Source organism: Panthera pardus, unplaced genomic scaffold, assembly GCF_024362965.1.
Source record: "Panthera pardus isolate Hobbes unplaced genomic scaffold, ASM2436296v1 HiC_scaffold_1, whole genome shotgun sequence".
In the NCBI taxonomy this organism is placed as follows: domain Eukaryota; kingdom Metazoa; phylum Chordata; class Mammalia; order Carnivora; family Felidae; genus Panthera; species Panthera pardus.
In genome coordinates this window covers 60749511-60775222 of record NW_026526654.1, presented here as the reverse complement: position 1 = coordinate 60775222, position 25712 = coordinate 60749511, and positions in this window count along the sequence as shown.

Here is a 25712-nt window from a genome sequence, read left to right as displayed (position 1 = left end):
AGCAGAAATAAATGGAATAGAAAACAGAATAGTAGAAAAATCAGTGAAATTAAGAGTAGCTTTTTTTTTCTGGTAAGGACTAACAAAATTGAGAAACCCCTTAGCTAGACTAAGAAAAAGAAGATTTAAGTAAATAAAATAAAAAAATATATAAGAAATTACATTAAAATTGATGCCGTAGGAAAAAAAAGGATCATGAGACTACTATGAACATTTATATGCCAACAAATTGAATAACCTGAAAAAAATGGATAAATTTTAGAAACATGCAATCTACCAAGACTGAATCAAGAAGAAATAAAGAATCTGAACAGATATATGACTCATAATAGGATTGAATCAGTAATCAAAAAGCTCCCAATAAAGAAAATCCAAGACCAGATGGCTTCACTGGAGAATTCTACCAAATGTTTAAGGAAGAATTAACACTAATCTCTTTCAAGCTCTTCCAAAAAATTGAAGAGGAGAGAACGAACACTTCCAAACTCATTCTGAGGCCAGAATTACCCTGATACCAAAATCAGACAAAGATACTACAAGGAAAGAAAACTACAGACCAATGTCCCTGTTGAATACTGGTGCAAAAATCCTCAACAAATACTAGCAAAGTGAACTCAATAGCACTTTTAGAGGGTCATGCACCATAACCAAATGAGATTTATTTCTGGAATGCAACAATATTTCAAAATATGAGAATCAGTCAATGTGATATGCCATATTAACAGAATAAGGCTAAAACCCATAGCATCCGTATTTCAGTTAATATAGAAAGAGAAATTGACAGAATTCAACACCTTTTCATAATAAAAACACTCAAGAAACTAGGAGTAGCAGAACATTACCTCAAGAAAATAAAAGCCATACATGAAAAGCCCACATTTAATATTATAGTCAATGGTGAAAAACTATGAATTTTCCCTCTAACGTCAGGGACAAGGCATGGATGAACACTTCTACTATTCTATTAAACATGGTACTTGAAGTCCTAGCCAGAACAATTAGGCAAGAACAATAAATAAAAGGTATCCAAATTGAGAATGAAAAAGTAAAACTATCTCTACTAGACGATATAGGTAGGAAACCCTGGAGATTCCACCAAAAAAAACCTGCTAGAGCTCATAAATTAAGCAAAGTTGCAGGAGACAGATTTGACACACGTTATCAGTTGTGTTTTTATATACTAATAACGAACAATCCAAAAAAAGGACATTAAGAAGACAATTCCATTTACAATAGCATCAAAAAGAATAAAATATTTAGAAACAAACTTAACTAAGGATTCAAAAACCTTGTGCGTTGAAAGCTACAAAGCATTTCTGCAAGATAGTGAAAAAAAACAAATAAATGAAAATGCATCCCATGTTTATGGATTGGAAAGCTTAACATTATTAAAATATACATACTCCCCAAAGTGATCTGTAGGTTCAACGAAATCCTTATCAAAATCTTATTGACATTATTTTAGAAATAGAGAAAAAGTCCTAAAATTCATATGGGGTCACAAAGGACCCCAAAATAGCCAAAACAATCTTGAGAAAGAACATCAATGCTGGGGGCCTCACACGTTCCGATTTCAAAATAAACTTTCATATACATGGTCGAGTGGTCTTTGACAAGGAGGCCAAGGGATACAATGGGGAAATAATTTTCTGTTAATAAGTGTGTTAAGAAAACTGGATATTAACATGCAAAAGAATGAAGCTGGATTTTTACCTTAAACCATATATACAATTCAACTCAAAGTGGAATAAAGATGTAAAGGTAAAACCTGAAAAATATAAAACTCATAGAAGAAAACATAGGGGAGAGTCTTCATGACATTGGATTTGGCAATGGGTTATTGAAAATGACACACACAGACAAGAAAAATAATGGAGATTACATCAAACTTAAAAACTTCTATGCAGCCTACAAAACAATCAAAATAGTGGAAAGGCAACCTACATAATGGAAGAAAATATTTGCAAGCCATATATCTAATATTGGGTTACTTTCTACAGTATATTAAGAGCTCCTACAACTCATTAAAAAACCCAAATATTCTATTGACAATGAGTAATAGACTAAATAAACATGTCTCCAAAGAAGATATAGAAATGGCCAACAAGCATATGAGAAGATGCTCAGAATCACTAATTACCAGGGAAATGCAAATAAAAACCATAATTAGATATTACCTCACTATCAAAAAATGGAAAATAGATGGCCACTACTAAAGAAAAAACCAACAAAGTGTTTGCTAGGATGTAGAAATTGTACACTTTGTGTATTACTGGCAGAAATGTAAAACGATGAAGCTTTTATGGAAGACAGTACTGGAGCTTCCTCAAAAAAATCAAAAATATAATTACCACATGATCCAGCAGTCCCAATTCTGGGCATATATATATAAAATAATTGAAAACCAGATCTTGTAGAGATATTTGCACTCCTAGGTTCATTGCAGCAGTGATCATGATAGCCAGGATATATAGAAGCAACCCAAGTGTTTATCCATGGGTGAATGGATACACACACACACACACACACACACACACACACACACACACACACACAATGAAATATTATTCATCCATGAGAAGGAAGGAAATCCTGCCATTTACTGCATCATGAAGGAAACTTGAAGACCTTACATGAAGTGAAATAAGCCAGTCACAAATAGACAAATACTTCATGATTCCATTTATAAGAAGTCATCAAACTCTTAGAAACAGAAAATAGAATTGTGATTGCTGGGAGCAGGTGAGGGGGACAACAGAGAGTTGTCGCTCCATGGATATAGAGTTCCTATCTTGCAAGATGCAAACATTCTAGAGATCTGTTGCACAGCAGTGTGCATACATTGTCTACTGTACTGTGTGCTTAAAAATGGCTAAGGTGGTACATTTTATGTTATGTGTTTTTAACCACAACTAAAAGAAACCAACAAACCTACCCAACTTGGCATATGAATTCAGAGACACCAATCCTCTCTTTCTCTGAGCTTTCTTATCCTAGTGATAACTTTATGCTTGCTGCTTAAAGTTTCGTTAGCAGAGGCACCAAGAATTCTATTGGAAAATGCCTGGTTTTAAAGTCAAAGGATCTTGATTGATCTCGATTTCTGGCTCCTCCAGAATTGTTTTATATACTCTTAGACAAGTCACTTAGACTTCCTTATACAAAATAGAAATAATTCTTAGGGACACAGTGAGGTTTCAATAAAATAAGAAAAACAGAAATCCTTTTAAAATTGCCCTGTATTATAAATATGTGAATTGCTCTCCCCATAACTTTGTAAAAATAATTTAAAATCCCCTGAAATTTCCTTCCAAAAAGTTTTGAATCAGAGCATATAAGCGAGAGTTTTAGATGCCCTCTGGCTGACTCTATTTGCATCTGAAAATTAAACAAAAATTTTATACCTTGAGAATTTTTTAAACCCTGTAGATTACTTTTTTTAAAAACTGACCACTAAAAAGTAATTTAGGGGCACCTTGGTAGCTCAGTCAGTTAAGCATTCAACTTCAGCTCAGGTCGTGATCTCACGGTTCGTGAGTTCGAGCACCTCATGGGGCTCTGCGCTGACTGCACAGAGCCTGCTTGGGATTCTCTCTCTGCCCCTTCCTCACTCTCTCAAAAATAAATAAATGAACTTAAAAAAAAGTAGTTTGAAGCGGTTTTTCTACATAGATAGAGAGTGTGTATCTGTTTACTGGGTAAAATGATGGGAAATTTCAGCGAGATACATTAGTGCCACTTTAGTCCAGTGGTTCACAACTGGAGGTGAATTTACCCCTCCGGGGACATTTGAGACAATTTTGATTGTCACAACTGGGGAGGAAAGTGCGACTTGAGTGATAGAGGTCAGGGATGATCCTAAAGCCCCTACAGGACACTGGACAACCCCACTCAACAATGAGTTAATCTAATCCAAAATGTCCATGTGCTGCGATGAGAAACTTTGCTTTAGATGACACGAGGGAACGTGGACTCTTGTAGACGAAGCTGCTTTTGGATCCTGACCCTTAAGAGGCTATAAGGACTACTGTGGAACCCTATGTTTTGCCTGTTTTCCTCCTTCTCTGTCTGACTTAAGGGACTTATCTCCAGTATCCCCAAGGACTACTCCATCCTAACATGTCTTAAGTCAGAATTTATGTGGAACCACTGTGGAAACTCATAAGACACGACAGACCACAGAGGCATTAATATGCTGCTGACACCAGCTGTAAATCTTCATCTCATCTACTGCTGACAGTGCTATCTCAAAGATTTCAAAGAGCCTGAAAAAAGTAGACTCCTGAGTAAAAAAAAAAAAAAGAGAAACACAGCCGTCTTGGAATCAACTTCAGTGATATAGAGGCAGTGTTGCCCTGCAGGGGAAGGCATTTTGAGAGCTTATCTACTGCTGACTTCACCTCCAGTTGAAGTTTATGCTGTCCTCCTTCCTTACAGATCTTCTTTACTTTTTTTTTTTTTTTTTTTTTTAACTCTCAAGCCTTAGCAGCACACATGATCTGCTTCTTCTGTTATAAAGGTCAGTCTAAAGTTGCAACAATATTGCACATGATAGCTTACTATCTTGATGCTTTTTTTTTTTTCAAACTGGTTATTTCCCCAAAGTTCTGCTAACTGAGGATATGGAGAGATTTTTAAGTGATGGCAGGTAGATGCCTGGAATCTTGAAGCAGAAGTGCGGGAGTCTGTGATTTCCTGAGTTCCAGTTTTTTTTTTTTTTTAATTAATTAATTAATTAATTAATTTTTTCCAATAAAATAACAAATTTTATTTGATAGTATTTATGTTGATGATCTCTTCCTTTAGAACAGGGATCCTTCCCTCTTTTTTGTATGGCATTAACTTTTATTTTATTTTGTTTTTTTTAATATATGAAATGTATAGTCAAATTGGTTTCCATACAACACCCAGTGCTCATCCCAAAAGATGCCCTCTTCAATACCCATCACCTACCCTCCCCTCCCTCCCACCCCCCATCAACTCTCAGTTTGTTCTCAGCCTGAGTTCCAGTTTTGATGCACATAGCCTAAGCCCTGAAAGAACCCAAGTCAGGTTGCCAAAAGTAGGTACTGAATGAACTATTTAACTTTCTGAAGTTAACTAGGTTATTACATGCCTGATTGGGGTCAACAATGAACAAGGGTTCTCTTCGCCATCCAGAAAGTCCAAGGCTATGACTCACTTTCCAAATGCCTCCCATATTTTATCATCCTTTACAGAGTGTTCCAAAGGGGAAGAGTCAGTGATGATTTTCCTGATTATGTTCTTTTGATGAGGTTGCCACTCAAAGGATTCATTCAACCACTTGACCACTTGATATGGTAGTTTTCTGAATGTCAAAGAGATCTGAGGAGAAGGAATTAGTATTTTTTAAAAAAATAACACCCAAGTCAAATTAAAGGAGAGAGATTTTGGCAACTATATCTACTTCTGAAATTTACCTTTTCAGGCTGTACGGCGTAATCAGAATTCTAACAAGGAGTCAACATCATCTCTCAGTGAAAAAATGACTTTTTAAAATTTGTTTGCTGAAGCTGAACAGCCTTGAAAGAAGATGGAAAGGTAGCCAATAAATTCAGTGTCTTACCGGGAGACTCGGCAAATACTGAATATCACTATCCTAACAAATCTTAATGAAAAGCTAAATCTACTTACGGACAGAGGGAATTGATTGGGAATACATTTACTTCATAAAGACTAAAATCAAGTGGTCATACAGTACTGTTTTGTCAAGTTTGGAAAAGCCTTCTCATTAAAAAGAAGAGAATTCTATTGTGCTTTATCTTCACTGTTGCATGAGGGTCCTAAAACGATTCTGGTACCAGCAGCATGACCTGATGTAGGCAAATAGAGAGAAAGCAGGAATAATTGAGACTTGGAGCTAAACACATCTCACCTTTCACACGAAAGCTGGTGGTAGAGTGAAAATGGTCCCAGGAGTCTTCCCTCACTACATTGCCCCCAAAGAATTAATTACAGTGTCTGGCTTAAGGATGTCTTTGGGAAGGGAAAGCACGTCCTCTCAGACCTGTGTGATCTCAGAAACATATTAGTGCTTAAAACGGTATGTGGAGGGCTTTGCACTGCTCTATCTTAGAAAAATGTGTGCATGGGCCTATGAAACATTTTTAAACAAATAATTTAGCATCTTCTCTAGACTGAAGAGTAAATTGTTCATCCAAAGGTGGCTGCTCAGGAGCCTGAAGTTCATAGGCTTATGCATTAACAGTACTAATAATTTAGCCTTCAATTGGATATGGAATTTCCAAGGGATGGGCTGGCAAATTGTATGGCCATCTTCCACCTTGTTTATGAGCAAGTCGAGAAATTAGAAGTAAATAAGGGTAAAACAACACATTCACTGAATCCAGGTTTCAGGGCAGGACCGATTCTGTTAGTAAAGTGTCTTTCTCTTCCAAACCCCAAAATTAAGCAGGTGCCTACTCTTACACTCTTGGTTAGCTAGACCAAAGGCTTAGACATGGAGGTAACGTTGCTCCCAAAAGGATGAAAGATAATGTAGAACTGAGTATGCCTAAGTAGTTGTTCTTTCATAAATTACCAGTCAGAAAAGTCAGACTACTTCCCTAGGAGTAGAATGAGTCAAAGACAGATAGAGGCCAGGAATGTTCTTAGAGAAATGCCCCCAACCCAAAATGATTCCTTTTATAGTTCAGTTTTTGACTTATTGTTTCTATGCCAAAACATTCGTGTGATGTGTGTGTGTGTGTGTGTGTGTGTGTGTGTGTGTGTATGTGAGTGTAATTTTTTTAGTGTAATTTATTTCTTACGAAAGAAAACATTCCTGTGAGGTGTCTAATATTCTCAGTCTGGACTCTTATGAATTTGGAATCTTTACCAAAATTTAAATGATTCTTTCCCCAGGAATTATACGAAGGAAGTACAATTACATTTATGGAGCTAAACAATAAAATCTATAGATATCAGGTCAGAGTAGAAAAATGCCAGTTGCTGTAAGGAGACAATGATCATCTAAGTTGCATGTTTTAATACAATTAAAGAAAGAGTATGTCCCCAAGTAGGAGGACCAACTAAGGAGAGAGAATGAGAGAGAGAGAGAGAGAGAGAGAGAGAGAGAGAGAGGATTCTTCAGCTAGGCTCATTAAAACACTGTCCATGGGAGAGGAAACCTTTGTCAGCTGAATGTCAGAAACTCAGGTCCCATGTAGAAGGGTTTTCCTCTGTTCTTTTTAACCATTTGATTTCTCTGACTTTTACTACTTTGACGCCCTGCTTGTTGAGGCAGCTTTGACTGCTCTGTTGCTGCCTGTGTAAATCTGCTGAGTGAGATAATGTTCTGGTCATGAAACTTCAGGTTTGCTCAGTAGCTGTGAAAATAATCTCTCCATGGCATCTGATTTTCCCTTCCCCACATAGAATATCAACCAGAGAATGTGATGATCGTGTTAATGCCAGTATTCTGATCTATGCCATAGGGATATTTTCCTTGGAAACTGGTAAATGATGACTCTAGCTTTATAGATCCATTCTTGTGAGCCTGGAGAAGGTGAATCTCTTCCTGAGAAGTAGAGCCACTGTGGGTATACTGACCAAATAAAATTTCTGTGCCTGAAAGGCTGAGGAAGAAAGTGGTAGCAAAGGCCGCGTGATTGAAGCAAAGATTAGGCTGTGGGAAAATGAGGTATAAAAGATCAAATTATGCAATGATTATAAGAATATAGCTGCATAATTACATGGGCACAGTTCCATAAAATTTCCTAAAACTTCTAAAGTATTCACTGGATGTTGTTGCGACAGCAAATTAGAGGAACATGAGGAGGCATGATCTGGTCTTGCAAATCGGAGGAGCATAAGGGTAGCATTAAAACTTTGAAGACCTGTAGATCATTCTCAGGTATCTCAGAATTATCAAGAAGGCTCGATGGCCAGGATATCTCTATGTTAGTGGAGGTATGATGCACAAAGGAAATCGCTAGTGAGTTCCATTTAAAAAATAGTCTGATTGCAGAATGCTTCCATTTTCTTTTGGGTTGAAAGTCATTTAGGAACAGACTACACATAACAACAAGAAGACATTATTACTGAATGAGGATATGAGGTTATGAGATATAAGGAAGATAGGAGGAGGAAGAAAAGATAGAGATTTAAAAAATAGAGACATGTAGTCAGGCAGCAGTTTCCTGTGCACATGGAAAATGCATACCAATGACGTTAATGAACAATACTGTCTGATATTTATTGAGCTCTTACTTATGGCAGACACCATAATAATTTTTATGGTGTTTATCACATTGAATCTTCAGCAACTTACGAGTCAAACATTATTATTCGTGTCATTTTACAGACGGGGGAATGAAGTGATAGAGCAATGTCATTTGACCAAAGTTACATCACTAATAAATGGAGCTGTTAACGAACCAAGGTCTCTAAGAGCTCCATAGCTCAACATTACGTCTCATTACCAAATACAGTCACGGACTATATAGAGAAATATACTAGTGTTTGTGTTGTAGGGAGTGGTGTATCAGATTCATTTTTATGCAAGAAACTTAACTTTAGAAGACAGACTGATAACTGGATTTTGAGCAATGGTTTGAAAGATGGAAACTATGCAATTTTGTAGGTAAAAGAAAATAGCGTTTTCTTTGTTTTGTAAAGTACAGGCAATTTCTCAGAGTCTTTTCAAGGGAAAGCAAAATTAGGGAATAAATCGCACCAGATAATTTTGAGTCTTACATCTGTCCTTGAAAACTATACATAGAAGGTCACCTAGACGCTGTAGAGGAGGGAACAAACAAAAGTTGATATGCTTCTCTACAGTTCTACTTGTGCTTTATAGTTTTCAATGTATTTTAATATGTATTTTTGAACCCAAGTCTGCTGCGGTAGATAGCGTGGATGGATTATTCCCATTAAATTATGAGAACAATGGCGCTCAAAGAGATTCAATGACTTGCCTAAGATCATGTGGCCCATAAGAGACAGACTTAAGGCTATTTATTGTTCATGTGGCAAGTCTCTTGGAAAAGTGCTGAACTGCTAAGTCATCACTTTCCATGAGTCTATAATTCAATGCAAGAAAAAAAAGTTGGACCAAGATGTGAAACCAGTTGGGCTAAATAGTCATATCTGAAAATATAAAGTAGAAACACGGGTAACTGACAAATGATTGCCTCCTGGTGACCTGGGCTTGGATGTTGGATTCATGTTATGGTTGTTCCTCACCTTGTTTCCCCTTGATTTCTAAATACAAGGGGCTTTTCCTCAGGATTATTTTTACTTCTAGGCTCTTTGGTGAGTTATGCACGGGGTGAGTTATGGGCACAGCTACATGCTGCTCTTTTTGGAACACCTTTAAAATATAGGGTTCTGGCATTCCACAGTTGTTAAGAAACCCTGCTGCAGCATAATGTGTTTCTGGGCAAATTACATAACCCTGACAGACCTCACTTTCCTCCTAAGTAGCACAAGTAGAAAACACTGACATCGATTTTCTGTGTGGATTACTTAGAATAATGTGTGTGAGGTGCTTAGCCCAATAACTAGTGTAAAGAAATGCTCAGCAAATGGTGACTATTATTTCTTTTGCTAGAATATAAATATCGTCAATAGGAGTGAGTGGAGTTTCTAACATGACACATCAGTTTTGCTGAGTTCTAAGAGCTCTGAGATGTATCTAGAATCTTGCTTATTAAAACACGTCCATGTAGATATCCCAAACGTGTGTCCAATTCAACACTTCCAAAATGGAACTAATTTTTTTTCCCTTTGAACCTGCTATGTGTCCTCGCTTAAATGAATGGCATCACCATTCACCTGATTGCCCAAATCAGATGCCTGGTTGTAGCAAAGTAGCCTTCATTTCCTTCACCAGCAGTGGTCTGATTATCTATAGACCCTTCCTCCAAAATGTTGATGGAATCCAAACTCTCTTTTCCACACTCTCTTTGTTGAAGAGTCTCTTTGTTGAAGCAGTCACCATTGTGCGCTGAGCCCACGGCAGTGTTCTCCACCTGAGCAAATTGCATCCAGGTTTATTTTCCTCGTGGCGGCCCTCCACACAGCTTCCAAAGTGATTTGTCTAAAATGCGAATTTGGTAATGTCATTGCTTTCCTTTTAAATCCCTTAACTAACTCTTCATAGCCGGTGGGATAAAATTGGAGCACACAAAATCCTTTCTGATCTGGCCTACTCTTCGGTGCACCTCCACGGACTCTCTCTCCCCCTCACTGCATCATGCTTGCTTCTGACCATGTGCCTTGGTTCATGTGGTTCCCCTCTTCCTCTAATCTTCCGAGATCAGGATGCTCAAGCATCTCGTCTTCGTGGAAGCCTTGTCTGGTTGGCTCCATGTTCCCTTTATCCCTCCTCTCTCACTTCCTGCATGCCTCTTCTGTAGAACTGACTTCAACACATTGTGTGTCTACATTTGACCTCTACCAGTAGACTGTGAGTGTCCTGAGGGCAAGGGCTTTTTTCCTATTTGGATTCACAAATTTTATCTGGCACTTATTAAATCTTCAGTAAATATGTGTTTAATAAACGTATTAATTGTCAGCATTCTGGACTGGTCACAATAATGCAATTATTTTAAGTGAAATTAGCATCCAGTGACATTTTTAACAGCTTTATTGAAATATATTTAACATATAGGGGTGCCCGGGTGGCTCGGTCTGGTAAGCATCAGACTCTTGACGTCAGCTCAGGTCATGATCTCCCGGTTCATGACTTCAAGCCCTACGTCGGGCTCTGCACTGGCAGCAGAGCCTTCTGGGGATTCTTTCTCTCTCTCTCTCTGCCCCTCCCCTGCTCGTGTTCCCTCTCTCCCTCTCAATATAAATAAATAAAATAAACTTTTAAAAAAAGTATATTTAACACATAATAGCTAACATAGAGAATAGTGTACCACTTGGGAAGTTTTGACATATGTATACACCCTGGCAACAGTCACCATAATTAAGTAATGAATGAAGGAACTCAAAAGTTCCCTTGTACCCCTTTGTAATCTATCCATCCTCCTTCTAAATCTCCTCTCCAGGCAGTCACTGGACTGATTACTGTCACTCCAGATTGGTTTGTATTTTCTAGAATTTTATATAAATGGAATCATATGATATGTATGGGTTTTTTGCCTTTTCCCGCCCATGGAGCATAATTATTTGGGGGATTCATTCGCGTTCATTATGTGTATCATTGGTATCATTAGTTCCTTCCTTTTTTTGCTGAGTTGTTTTCCAAGGTATGGAATACACATCTGTTGCACAATTTGTTTATCCATTCACCTGTTGATGGACGTTTGGGTTATTTCCAGTTTTTTGGCTATTACCACAAAAGTGGATTTGAATATTTGTAAATAAGCTCTTTAAAATGTATTTATTTAAATTCAAGTTAGTTAACATACAGTGTAGTATTGGTTTCAGGAGTAGAACCCACTGATTCATCACTTACATATAACACCCAGAGCTTACCCTGGAAAGTGCACTCCTTAATGCCCATCACCCATTTAACCCAACCCCCCACAACCTCCCCTCCAGCAACCCTCCGTTTGTTCTCTGTATTTAATAGTCTCTTATGGTTTGCCTCTCTCTGTGTTTTAATCTTGTTGTTTCTTCCCTTTCCCTATGTAAATCTGTTGTGTTTCTCAAATTCCACATTTGAGTGAAATCATATGGTACCTTTCTCTGACTGGCTTATTTCCTTAGCATAATACACTCTAGTTCCATTCACGTTGTTGCAGATGACAAGATTTAATTCTTTGTGATCATCAAGTAATATTCTATTTTGTGTGTGTGTGTGTCTGTATGTGTGTATATACATATATATATGTATATACATATATATGTGTGTGTATATATATATATATATATACATGTATATATATATCACATCTTTATCCATCAGTTGATAGACATTTGGTTTCTTTACATAATTTGGCTATTGTTGATAGCACTGCTATAAATATTGGGGTGCATGTGCCCCTTCATTCCAGCAATTGCAATACTAGGTGTTTATCCAAAGGATACAAAAATGTGAATACGTTTTTAGGTGAACATGTAATTCATTTTTATATACTAAATAGCTACTAGTGGAATGACTGGATCATATGGTAGCTGTATATTTAACATTTTAAGAAATTACCAAACTGTTTTCCTAAGTGTTTGTACCATTTATCATTTAATATAACCACTAGCAGTGTATGAGAAAGTTCTGTTTTTTTTTTTTTTTTATATCCTTGTTAACACTTGCCATGGTCAGTTTTCTAAATCTTAGACATTTTAACAGATGTGTAGAAGTTTCACCTTAATGTTTTAATTTGCATTTCCCTAATGGATGTTGACCATGTTTTTAATGTGCTTATATACCATCAGTGTCGTTTTTAGTGAAATAGTTTTTTTTTAATATTTTACCCATTTTTTAAAATTGGGTTGTTTGATTTCTTATTATTGAGCTTTGAGAATTCTTTATACATTCTGGGTAGAAGTCCTTTATAAATTATTTATAATTTGCAAATATTTTCTCCTAGACTATAAATGATCTTTTAATTTTCCTAAAATTCTCTTTTAAAAAAAAACTGAGGGAAAAATGTTTATTTATTTATTTAGAGAGTGTGTAAGCAGAGGAGGGGTGAGAGAGAGAGAGAGAGAGAGAGAGAGAGAATCCATAGCAGGCTCCATGCTGTCAGCACAGAACCCCACATGGGGCTTGATCCCAGGAACAATGAAATCATGACCTGAGCTGAGATCAAGAGTCAAATGCTTAACCAACTGAGCTGCCCAGGTGCCTCCCCTGCACCTAAATTTTTCTTTCAAAGGACAGAAGTCCTTAATTTTGATGAAGTCTAATTAATTGTGTTTTTTTTTCTGTATTATGCTTTCAGTTTTATATCTAAGAAATCTTTGCCTAACTCAAGATCAAAATATTATTATCTTATGCTAGTTTTCTTCTGTAGGTATATAGTCTTAAGCTTCACATTTAGGTCTGTGATCAATGCTATGTTAATTTTTGGATATGATACAAGGTATGAATTAGAGTTGTTTTTTTCTGCCTTTTTATATGGATATTCAGTATTTCCAATACAATTTTTTGAAAATATTATTCTTCCCTCAATCGCCTTCCCATGCTTGTTGAAAATCAATAGTACTTTTTGAACATTCAAATAATTTTACATTCCTGGAATAAATCCCACTTGCTTATGATGTATTACCTTTTCATATTTTAAAGGTCATTTTGCTAAAATTTTGGTTAAGTTCTTTTGTATCTATGTCTGAGAGAGGGAGTAACCTGGAGTTTTCTTCTTGGGAAGGTTTTTAACTACCAATTTAATATAAGTAAGCTATAGGACTGTTTAGATACCTATTTTTTCCTCATTGAGCTTTGGTGGTTTTTGCCTTTCAAGGACTTTTGTCAATTTCACTCACATTGTCAAAATGACTATCACAGAGTTGTTCATCCTATTCCCTGATTATCCTTTTAATATCTATAGACTCAGGAGTCATATCACCTCTTTTATTCCCATTATTGGTAATTTGTATGTTTTCTCTTTTTTTACTGATCAGTGTAGCAGATTTTTGTCAATTTTATTGGTTCTCTGAGATAACCAGGTTTGGGTTTCATTGATTTTTTTTTTTTTTTTGGTATAATATTTTTTTCTATTTTACTGATTTTGGTTCCAATTCTTTTATATATTCTTTATTCTGTTTGGGTTAGGTTTAGTTTGATTTGCTTTTTCTATGTTTTTTAAGTGGAAGATAAGATTTTTGCATTGAAACCTATCTTCTTTGCTAACATAACTGTAGTTATTGTAGCCATTTACCTACTGCTGCTGCATCATCTCCAAAATTCTGACGTATCCTCTTGTCATTTTCATTTAATTCAAAATACTTTCTATTTTTTTCTGTTTTCTTCTTTTATCTATAGTTATTTAAAAGTGTTATAGAATTTCCAAATCTGTGAGGATTTCAAGTAATCTTTCTGTTATGGATTAATAATTTACTTTCATTGTGTTCAGAGAATATGCTTTGTATATGAGTTGAACCATTTTTAATTCATTGATACCTGTTTTCCTCTTAGACTATGTTCTTCCTTGGTAAATATTCTATGTGTTTTTGAAAAAAGGTGTGCTTTATTGGTGGGGTGTTGTGAATGTCAACAAATCAGGTCAAGCTGTCTGTTGCTATTTAAGATTTCTATATCTTTACTGATTTTTCTGTTTATTTGTTCTATTAGTTGTTGAGACAATAGTATGTAAATCTCTGACTGTAATAGTGGGTTTTCTGTTTCTCCTTGGAATTTTAACAGTTTTTATTTTATGTCTTTTGAAGCTCTGTGATTAGATGCACAAATGTTTAAAGGGTTATGTCTTCTAGATGAATGTCTTTTATCATTAAGAATTGACCTTGTTTAGCCTTATTAATGTTCTTGTGACTAAATCAGTTTTCTCTGTTAACATAACACCATCAGCTTTAAAAAAATTTCGTGTATCTTTTTTGCATCTTTTTACTTTTAGATTATTTGTCTTATATTTTAAAATATGTTTTCTTATACACATTATATAGTTGGATTTTTCCTTTTCATCTGTTTTGATACTCTATGCCTGCTCTGTTCATACCATTTGCATGTAGGTGTGATTTTTTAATTTCCCAGCTTTCTTGACTATAATTAACGAATAAAAACTGGCTGCATTTAAGGTGTAAAATGTGATGATTTAATGTACGTATACATTGTGACGTATCTACAAAAATCCAGTTAATTAAGAGATCCATGATCTCACAAAGTTGGCTTTTTTTGTGTGTGTGGCGAGAACACATGATTTTTGAGCCTGTCATATTACTTGTTTTCTACTTGTTTTACCTATTCTTGGTTTCCTTTTCCCTCCTATTTTTGTTTACTTTCAGACTAGTATTTTTTTGATGTCATTAATCACCAGTTTGGGCTGGTTAACTATAACTTTTGTGTGTATGCAATTTTAATGGTTTCTTTAACTTATCACAGTCTGTCTACAAGTGATCTTATGTCATTTAAACTCTATAGGAAACTTTCAACTATATGCTTCCATTTATTCATTCAAACTTTTATGCTGTTATTGTAATAAGTTTTTCTGTAATATATATTACACACACACACACACACACACACACACACACACACACATATATATATATATATGGATATATATATCCATAATGTATTGTTAACATTTTTGTGAAATGCAAATGATCTGTCCTTTTTCTATGGATGCTTTTGAGTTTCTCTTTGTCACTGGTTTTAAGAAGCCTGATTTCAATGTGCCTTAGTGTAGTTCTCTTCACATTTCTTGTGTTTGGCATTTGTTGAACTTCTTTTATATATTGATTTATGATTTTCATCAAATTTAGAACACCTAGACCATTATTTCAAATATTTTTGTTTGTTCTTTTTTCTACTCTCTTTTGGGGACTCTAATTATATAAGGTTGCTTGTAGTTGTCCTATAGCTTGATTATATGCTGATCTTCTGTTCCTTTTTATTTTCAGTCTTTATTCCCTTGGCATTTTATTTTATATACTGTTTGTTCTGTGTTTTCAGGTTAATGAATGTATTTTGCTATGTCTAAAATAATGTTAATTCTACCCAGCTATTTTGTTGTTGTTGTTTTTCCAGATGCTGTAGTTTTCACCTCTAGAAGTCTGATTTGATTCTTTTTATACACGCTATGGGTTTACTTACATTTTCTTCTCTAGCTTCTAGAGCATATGGAATACCATTATAATAACATTTTTTCCCTCTAATTCTATCATCTGCTTCATTTTAGAGCCTGCTTTGATTAAGTTACTTTTCACTTTGTTATCGGTCATTTTTTTCCTACATGTTTGCATGCCTGGCAATGTTTAATTTAGGTGCCTAACATTATGAATTTTACCTGGTCGATTAGTTTTTTTTTTTTCTAGTCTTACAAATATTCTTCAGCTTTGTTCTGAGACACATTTCAGTTACTAGGAAATAGTTTGATCCTTTTGGGTCTTGCTTTTAAGCTTTATCAGATGGGATAAGAATAACCTGTAGTCTAGTCTGAAGCCTGCCCCATCAATGTGGCAAAACATTCCTGAGGACTTTTGTCCAGTTCCTCATGAGCTAGGAAGCTTTCTACTTTGCCTGTGGGAGCAGGAACTATTTCCTTCCTTGTGTGGGCACCAGGGATTATTTCCTCTCATCTTTTTGTATGGCCATTTCCCAGGCTCGTGTAGTGCCTTTCCATGCACGGGCTGAGCAGTGCCTGGCTGAATAGTCCAAGGAGATGCTTGGAATGCTCTGAAGACCTCAGACTTGTCTTGCAGCTCCCTCCCCTCCAGTTTTCATTCTATGAACTCTGGACACCTCATCTCCATTTCTTAACCCTGGATGCTCTGCCTGAGTTGCCTCTCTGCACGGTGGCCTAGAAGCTCCCTGCATGGAGCTGGTGATCTGGAACAGCTCTATGTCTCATCTCATTTGTTTCCCCTCACTTAGGAATCACTGTGTTGTTGTGGTGGTGTGGTTTTTTTTTTTTATTACTTGGTATCGAATATCTTGAGAACTGTTGTTTTATATATTGTATTACCTGTTTGTATTAATTTTTAGTTACTACAGGCAGGGGAATTAGTCTGTTTCCTCTTACTTTACCTTCGCTGGAAGCAGAAATCCTCTCAGTATCATTTTGTGTAATAAAAACAGATAACACGAGGGGCACCGGGGTGGCTCAGTTAGTTAAGCCTCCAACTTCAGCTCAGGTCATGATCTCACAGTTCGTGGGTTCGAGCCCCGCATCGGGCTCTGGGCTGACAGCTCAGAGCGAGGAACCTACCTCAGATTCTGTGTCTCCCCCTCTCTCTGCCCCTCCCCTGCTCACTCTCTTTTTCAAAACTAAATAAACTTAAAAAGAATTTAAAAAGAGCAGATAACGTGAGATTTACTCTCTTAACCAAAAACTTAAGTGTACAGTATTATTAAGCACGATGTTATATAGCAGATCTCTAAAGCTTATGTCTCACTAGCTGTAACTTAATACCTTTTGAACAGCAACTTCTCCCCCACAATCCCAGACTCTGGTAACCATGTTCCACTTTCTGCTTCAAGACACTGCATGTTTCAGGGGTGCCTGGATGGCTCAGTCGGTTAAGCATGTGACTCTTGATCTCTGCTCAGGGTTGTGAGATCAAGCCTCCTTCAGATCCTCGCTGGTCATGGTGCCTGCTGGGGATTCTCTCTCTCCCTCTCTCTGCCCCCCCCCCCATTCTCTCTCTCAAAATAAACTTTACAAACTGTTTTTTTTAAAGAGACTGTTTTAGATACTTCATATAAGTGGAATCATGTAGTATTGTTCTGTAACTTTTTAAAAATGCTCATTAAATTTTTTTTCCGCTAGTAAAAGTCACATATTTATTGTAGCGTTATAGGAAATATACTAACACGTGGAGAAGAAAAATCAAAAAAACTCTACTCTAATCTTCCAGAAATAATTGCTTAAAATTGTATTTTGTAGCTAGCTTAAGTGTGTATGAAAATTATATACCTAAAAATTACATAATTCTCTTCATTTCATTTGATATCTGGAATATTTTTATATGATTCAATGATTTCCTCCAGTATGATTTTTAATTGTTCCATAATAGTCCATTTTATGGATGTGGCAATGAATTATATCTCCAAATTGTGCATAATTATGTGTCATAATTTATTGAACCAATCACTTATCATTCAGCATTTATGCTGTATCCAATTTTTCACTATTATAAATAGGGCTGAGGTGATCATTCTAGTAGATAAATCTTTCTTACCATTTATCATAATTTCCTCAGGAAAATTTCCTAGAACTAGAATTACTGGTTTAAGGAATATGTACATTTTAAAATCATTCAATATTTATGGCAAAAAGTCACGCAACTGGCTTATAAGCAGAACGCTAAACTGCCATTTCCTTTATGCTCCAGGCTGTTCTAGCTATTATTTTTTTTAAACCACTTTTACAAATGGTATTTCCTTGTTTTACTTTTAATTAACACACTTGGTCTTTGTGTCAGGGACATCTTCTTCTGCCATCGCCTCCCCACCATGGCATTCCTTGAATTCTGCCTAGAATATCTTCACGCCTGAGCTAGAAAAATTCAGCAAGACATTTTGGCTTGGCATGGTTGCTTTCCTTCATCCCTTGACAAATTTGAGTACTGAAGTACTGTGCCTTGATAATTTCTTCCCTCTCTGTCTTGTTTTGACTGGGTTTCTTCTTTTCCCTCAACAATAATTAGTTGTCTTTTCTTCTAGTATAAATATTGGGTTTTTTTCCCCCCACCATATTTGGTTAAGCCACAATTTCTTTCCTTATAGTGCTAAATAGTCTTTATGGTGAAACCAATACATCTCTACCTCATTAAGCACCCACCAACCTACTCAGGACTTCAGGGAAGCAATTCAGGAATTCACATGCAATTCAGAATGTAATATAAATGAAATAGCGTACCAAAGGAGATAGTGTAGTTGTTAGGTGTTCTTCTTGTTTGTGGGCTCAAAATCCTGGAATTGGTTCCATGATGCTAGATCTTGCTGAAGCATCAGACATATATGACAGCACAAATAGAATTAAAGAGGATAAATATAGACGATCGTCCTCTAAGTAGGCAGAAATATTAATCCAAGCAAAACTACAAATATTGGCTTCAGATTGTGGACAGAATCTTGTTCAAGCATGTTTTCCAACTTCTTTTTCACACGGGCCACAATATAGTACAGAAATTAAGCCTTGCATTCAGGTGCACTGTTGCTTATATTGGGTTTCCCTCCAGACTCTCTCCTTTTATCCATGACAGCTATTGAATCCCATGTGTAGGCATTCCATGATAAACGAGATAGACTTCTTCACGTAACTCCAGAAGCTTGTTCTTCCTTCATGCCAAGGCTTATCCTTTGGTCAAAATTGCTTTCTGGGTGATTCTGTCTCCTGTTCCTTTTCTTTGGGCATCCTCCAACATCCCATTTTCAAAGATGTAAAGTCTACCCTTCTATCAAACCTTGATCCCTTTGGTTAGTCAAGGATTACAGGCTCAAATGCAGAACAGAAAGGCATTCACCTAGACTTCATGTCTTAACAGTTCTTGGATTTAAAATAGATGCCATAGGTAACTATAATGATGTACTCTTTTTAGAATAACCAGATAGCTTAGATCAAGCCACTGGCAAAGAGAGAAAGAATTATTTCAGACTTGGCTATCAATCATAAACACTTTTTGCCTGACTCCAATTTTATTCATAAACCATTCCTACATAGATTTGTAACTTTGCCTACTAGAACTGTTTTAAAAAAGAGTAAAATTAGAATGCTGGAAGAGACTATCTTCCAAAATATTAAAATAGAGTTGTATCCAACTTTTTTAACTCTTAGGGAAACTGTATTAAATGCCCATTTACATGTATCCAGATAACCTTAATAATATTGCCTTATTTTTGTCAGAATCCATTTATAAATGTCTGTTAAATCACAAACCCAGATCCTTCCATTTCTGTCACCCTCTGGTTTGTGGGGCTGGCTCTCTCCGCAGTGTCCATATGTTCTAGCAACCAACTCTTAACCAGGAGAAGTCTCCAAGGCTGCTGAAATGTGCCAGCTTCCATCTGTTTGTGACCTGTGCCATGCCAGGGCAGAAGAGAATGAACTCTTGGGTTTTTCCAGGCATTCTACCCAATATATAAGGATGTGGAGCTCTAACTCAGTCTAAGAATCTTCCCATGTTTCAATACAGAAAACTAGTTCTTTGGCCTGGTTTCTTCAGTCCACCCACACTGGTCCCTAACTCTTGTCATTTCAAGAAAAACAGTGAAGATTATGTATTCCATTTTAAGTATTTCCAACTCTTTAAAATTTTTTTTTAAATGTTTATTTTTGAGAGAGAGGGGAAGGGGCAGAGAGAGAGAAGAAGACACAGAATCTGAAACAGGCTCTAGGTTCTGACCAGTCAGCACAGAGCCTGACATGAGGCTTGAACCCACAAACTATGAGATCATGACCTGAGCCAAAGTCGGATGCTTAACCGACTGAGCCACCCAGACATCCCAATATTTCCAACTCTTATTTGGACTGAGCTCCATTCTCTTTTCACCATTTCCTCAAATTTTGCTTTATTTGTAATGTTGGCAAATGACTAAGTAAATAAATTAGGAGGAATTTGCTTAATAGTTTACCTGGTTCAATGATTCTCAATCCTATTTAAACGGCAGAGTGCGCAAGAAATATGGCACACCTCATGGAATCCCATAAATCTCGACATATCCAACTGACATTCACCACGTATATAACTTTGTTCTAAATTTTTAAAAAAGGGATTCTATTTTAACATAGTAGAGGAAGTTATTTATGAAAACTTATGGCATAAAAATAAAATTGAGAAAATTTTATTCATTAGATTTTTTTTCCCTCGCAAAATTAGGGTCTCGAGTTACTGATGTAATAGACTGACTCCATTTTTGATATTTCTCTGCTGAGGGTTTGAAGCCCCGATGCTTCCCTTTCCCCTTTGCTCCATATCTGGGAAAGCTGATAAGAAAGCCTGTTGCTTCCTTCTTTAGAGCCTGGTGGGAAGTTCAAATAGTGCATGTGGGAATCCTCACCCAGCTTCACCCACTGATCACAACAAAAGCCAAGCCAATCTCCTTTCTCTTTTTCCTGAAGACATTCTGGGGCCTGCTTGGGAAGACTGCCCTGCTCTCAGAAACTTTCATTATGCTTCACACCTTCTTGGTACGTGCGGGGCATTCAGTCCACATCTGAACCAAATTTTGGGAGTGTGTGGGAAGGGCCCTCACTATTCTGCATGGTGTCCACAACAACCGGATTTTTAATAGTAATTTTTAACAGTAATTTCCTCTTCTTTATTAACACCATATTTTGCAGCAGCATCTGTGGAGAACTTTAAGCACCCACTCATTTAAAAACAAAAAAGAGGATTGAAAAGAGAAACAACAGATAAAAAATTATAAGGAGCTGATTCCAAATTTTATCAGAATTTATAGATGACATTTTATTTAAAATGCTGTGGTTATGAAGTAAGCGGCAATTAGATATTTTTGGCATGAGAGACTACATTAAAATTATAATTAAAAATTTTGTAAGAGATGTAATAACTGATTGTTGTATACTCATATGCTAGATACTGTACTCAGTGCTTAGCTCATTTAATACCTATAACAACTCTATGAGATATAGATTATTATTATCCCTATTTAACAGGTGAGTATGAAGCTGAGGGAGGTCAAGTAACATGTCCAATACTACATAGCTTGTATGTAATGAAGTTTGGGTTTAAAACCCATGCAATTTACTCCAGAGCCAGTATTTCCAATCGCTAAGCCATACAATGTAAGCACAGTCAGTACTGTTGGTAATGCGAGAATTGCTTTCTAAGAAAACTCTTGTTCCTATTCAATAGAACAATAAAGGGTGGTAGCGATTAGTTTCTTGATTCAGACTCACATTCGCAATGTTACTTTACATTGAAAGAATTTTAACAATAAAGGGATTTGCTTTTATTTTTACTAGTCTAAAAGAAAGTTATAAAGCCTAAATATCACTAAACAAATCCAGCCTTTGCATCTAGCTTTATTGGAAAAGTATGGCCTCAATTTTCCTATCATCAAAACTATAATGATTAAAAATCCATCATCACCTGTTGTTATAATAAAACATAAATCGATTTTAAAAAGTCATTTCACTTATACTCTCTTTTTTCACTGCTTGAGAGATACTAGTTTGTGATTTCAACTTCCATATTGACCTCAAGTTCCTAGTAAAATATAAAGAAAAGTGGCCTGCATTATGTAAATGCATCCTTAATCACATTATCACAATTTATATTTTGAAAACTAGTTCTATATGAGAAGTGCCTATATTAAGTAAACAATGTGTTTTTCCCCCACAGAAGGGTTGCCACTGAAGAAATTATTTTCAGGTATTACAAAAATGTATTTATCTACTAACGATGAAGATATTTCTATAGACAGATTCCATTTAATAATAATATAATTATGGGGCACCTGGGTGGCTCAGTCGGTTGACTGAATGTCCGACTGCGGCTCAGGTCATGATCTCACAGTCTGTGAGTTCGAGCCCCGTATCAGGCTCTGTGCTGACAGCTCAGAGCCTGGAGCCTGCTTCGCATTCTGTGTCTTCCTCTCTGTCTGCCCCTCCCCCACTCATGCTCTGTCTCTCTCTGTCCAAAATAAAATAAACATTAAAAAAATTTTATAATAATATAATTACAACTTAATAGGAAAGCAGTGATTTTGTATGTGTCTGTGTCTGTCCTGGGAGGTAATTGCAAACTATACACATTTCCCATAATTCAGTGTTGTGGGCCTTAATTCTTTATGCGAAAGGTTAGAAGATTTTTATGGATGCAAAATATCAGATATTTTTTCCCATTGACAGCAAAACAATTGAGGGTCACTGAAACTGCAATATAATACAGAAGATATGAGAACTAATTTCATAAGTTTGGAAAGGAATTAGGTAAGAGTTGAGGAAGAGGCCTATAAAATTATGGATAGGGTACCCTGGGCCAGTCTTCCTACCAGTTCTATAGTAGAAAATTTAGAGAATGCTAAGTGAAATAAGAGCTGCATTACTGAACTGAATGAAAGGAAAATACGTTTTTTTACACAGAAGATTCTGTAATTAACCTATGGGTCTCTAATGTGATTATAAATTATGGCAGTAAATTACTGAGAATGACTCAAAATAGGACACATGGAAAACAGTATCTGGTAGTTGCTGAATTAAAAGAAAGATGATGTACAATAGGCTGGCCAGCTGAGGTCAGCAATGAGATTTCTTGTCGTCTTTTTTTGTGTGTTGTAACAGTGCACAGTTAGGGCCCCAACCTTTCTCAATGCTCGGGCTATTATGGTGATGAAACACCGTGCAGAAAGGTGTTTGTCAATTTTTAATATATACATAAAAGAAACCATTAGATTTAAGAAAATTACCAACAGCAAAGGGTTTTCAATCCCACAAGATAATGCCGAAAATACCCTCTCCGTCTTAGAATTATTATTTTTCTTTCTAATGAGCAGAAAAGGTGAGAATCTTAAAAACATAAAAGAGATCAGTCAGTACTCAAGAGAAGTACAGCTTCAGAGATGAAAATATCCCTTCTCAAATGTCTTTCTGGAGCTGGTGGCTATCATCTTGCTGATGCCAGAGAAGCTGTACTGTAATTAAAATCCTGTAGTCCAAGAAAGAATTTCTTTCTCCTCTAAGAAAAGTTCTTTGTCTTTTTTCTTTTGTCAGAAAAGATGTGTGGTTATTTTGAAAATGAGAAAACAGGTTTTCGTGTCCCTGTGTTTTATCTGCTGATTCCAGGGTTGCAATTTAATTCGTTCAATTTGTGTGTGTGCGTGTGTGTGTGTGTGTGTGTGTGTGTGCGCGTGCGCGCGCGCGCCCATGCAGAACCGCTGTGTATTTGGTTTTATGTCCTGATGTACAACAGTGCACAGATGGAATTTATCCTTACCTTCAGGAAACACACAGAGAAGGGAACTAAAACATAGCGCTGAAATATTATGACAGAGGGAGTCAGGGGTCTGACTGGGGCCCGCCCCTTGCTCAGATTTAGGAGGTCAGCAAATGAAAAACTCTAACCAGATGACAGTGGTGGGGACACTTCCTGAATAAAGCTTTAGAGGCAGGGAAGAATACGGTATAACTTGGAAATTGAAAGGGTGTAATGTTTACAGTGTGTGCTGTAAACCAGAGGGACAAAGATGGAGCTGGAAAGGAAAATGGTGGCAAGACCATAAAGCGCCTTGCAAGTGTTTTGGACTTTATCCTAATGGCAGATTTCAAGACGGAGAAATTTACTAATGTACTGTCATAGTGGAAAACCTTTAAACCGTGGTCTTAGAGATAACCATATTCAACAAAGACAGAACTAGCTAAGATACAGGAAACGTGAAACACAGTAATTGGCCAAGAACGTGTAACATCGAAACAATGCTCTCTGATAAAAAAACGAGAACAAAGAAAGGAAGAAGTCTTATATGTTGGTAATTTCAGAACACACTTCTAAGTAGCCCTTGGATACAATAAGTCATGATAATGAAAGCCAGACAATATTTTGAACTGAATACAAATGAAAAATATCACATATTAAAATACGTTAGGGTTAAAACTGTACTCAGAGTGTGATTTTCAGCCTTAAATGTTTAGCTAGAAAATGAAAGCTGAAAATTGATGAGCTTTTTTGAAAACCACCTCAAAATAAATCCAGGGAAAGTGGGCAAAGGGCTATGATAAACAAGGTGTTAAAGCTAATGAAATAGAATGTAGTTATAATAAAGAGGATCTTTGGAAAAGTTATTCATATTGACACATCATCTGATAAGGTGTTCAAGAAAATGCAGAGACGATTGAACAGAAGCAAAATATAAGGAAGGAAAAAAAGACCTAATTATAGATAACTCCCCAAATACGCTGTACAAATTTGTGTTAATAAATGACCACTTGGGGGAAAAATGGATAATCTCTTAGAAATATATTATCAAACAAAACTGGATCAAGTAGAAACAAACATAGCTGAATAGATTTCTAGCCACCAAAGCCATTGAATCAATAGTGATAAACTTTCCCACATTAAAATAACCAGGCCCACATGGCTGGTAGGCTCCCTCCAAGCATTAAAAACATAAATCCGATCTTGCACAAGTTATTTGTAGATGATATACTTGTCTACATAAAAAATTCAAGGGAATCTAAAAAACGTCCAAGCTAATAAAAAACCTGAGCAAGTTTGCTATATACAAAATTACCTTTCCCAAAGCAGTAGTGTTCCCAGACACAAACGACAGCTAGAAAATATAGGTAAAATTGCTCAGATGATAATAAGTAAAACGATACTTATAGAGAAAAAGTGTAACAAAAATGTGCAAAACAATATGGAGAAAAATTTCAAATTTGTTTAATGGCATAAATTAGATGTTGTTAGTGTGAGGTATACCATGTTCATATATGATTTGCCATGAAGCTTTTTTTTAATGGTTTTATTCATTTTTGAGAGACAGAGAGACAGAGCGTGAGCAGGGGAGGGACAGAGAGAGGGGGAGACACAGAATCCAAAGTAGGCTCCAGGCTCTGAGCTGTCAGCACAGAGTCCAATGTGGGGCTCAAACCCATGATCCACGAGATCATGGGTTTGGACACTTAACCAACTGAGCCACCCAGGTGCCCTGCCATGAAGATTTTTTTAAGTTTATTTCTTTATTGAGAGAGATAGAGAGAGAGGGAGAGAGGGAGGGGGGAGAGAGAGAGAGAGAAAAAAAAATCCCAAACAGCTCCCTGCTGTCAGTGGAGAGCCCAGTGCCGGGCTCGAACTCGTGAACAGTGAGATTATGAGCTGAGCTGAAACCAAGAGTTGGATGCTCAACTGATTGAGCCACCCAGAAGCCCCTACCATGAAGCTGAACTTCACTGAATGCAGAAGGCATATAAAACTCTAGACAGTATTAAAGAATATGAGTAAGATTGGACTCTTCTCTACAGTTATAAGGACATAGTAATTAACACAGTGATATATTGGTGTAGACAGATAAAAAGAAGCCAGTAGAACAGAATCCAAACCTAAAGGGACTTGACACATAAATGTTTACCACATAATATTGTGTGATCCAGGTGGCAATACCAAGTGTGAAAAAAAAAATCTGGGCAATCCTCAGGCCACTGGGGGGAGGAAGA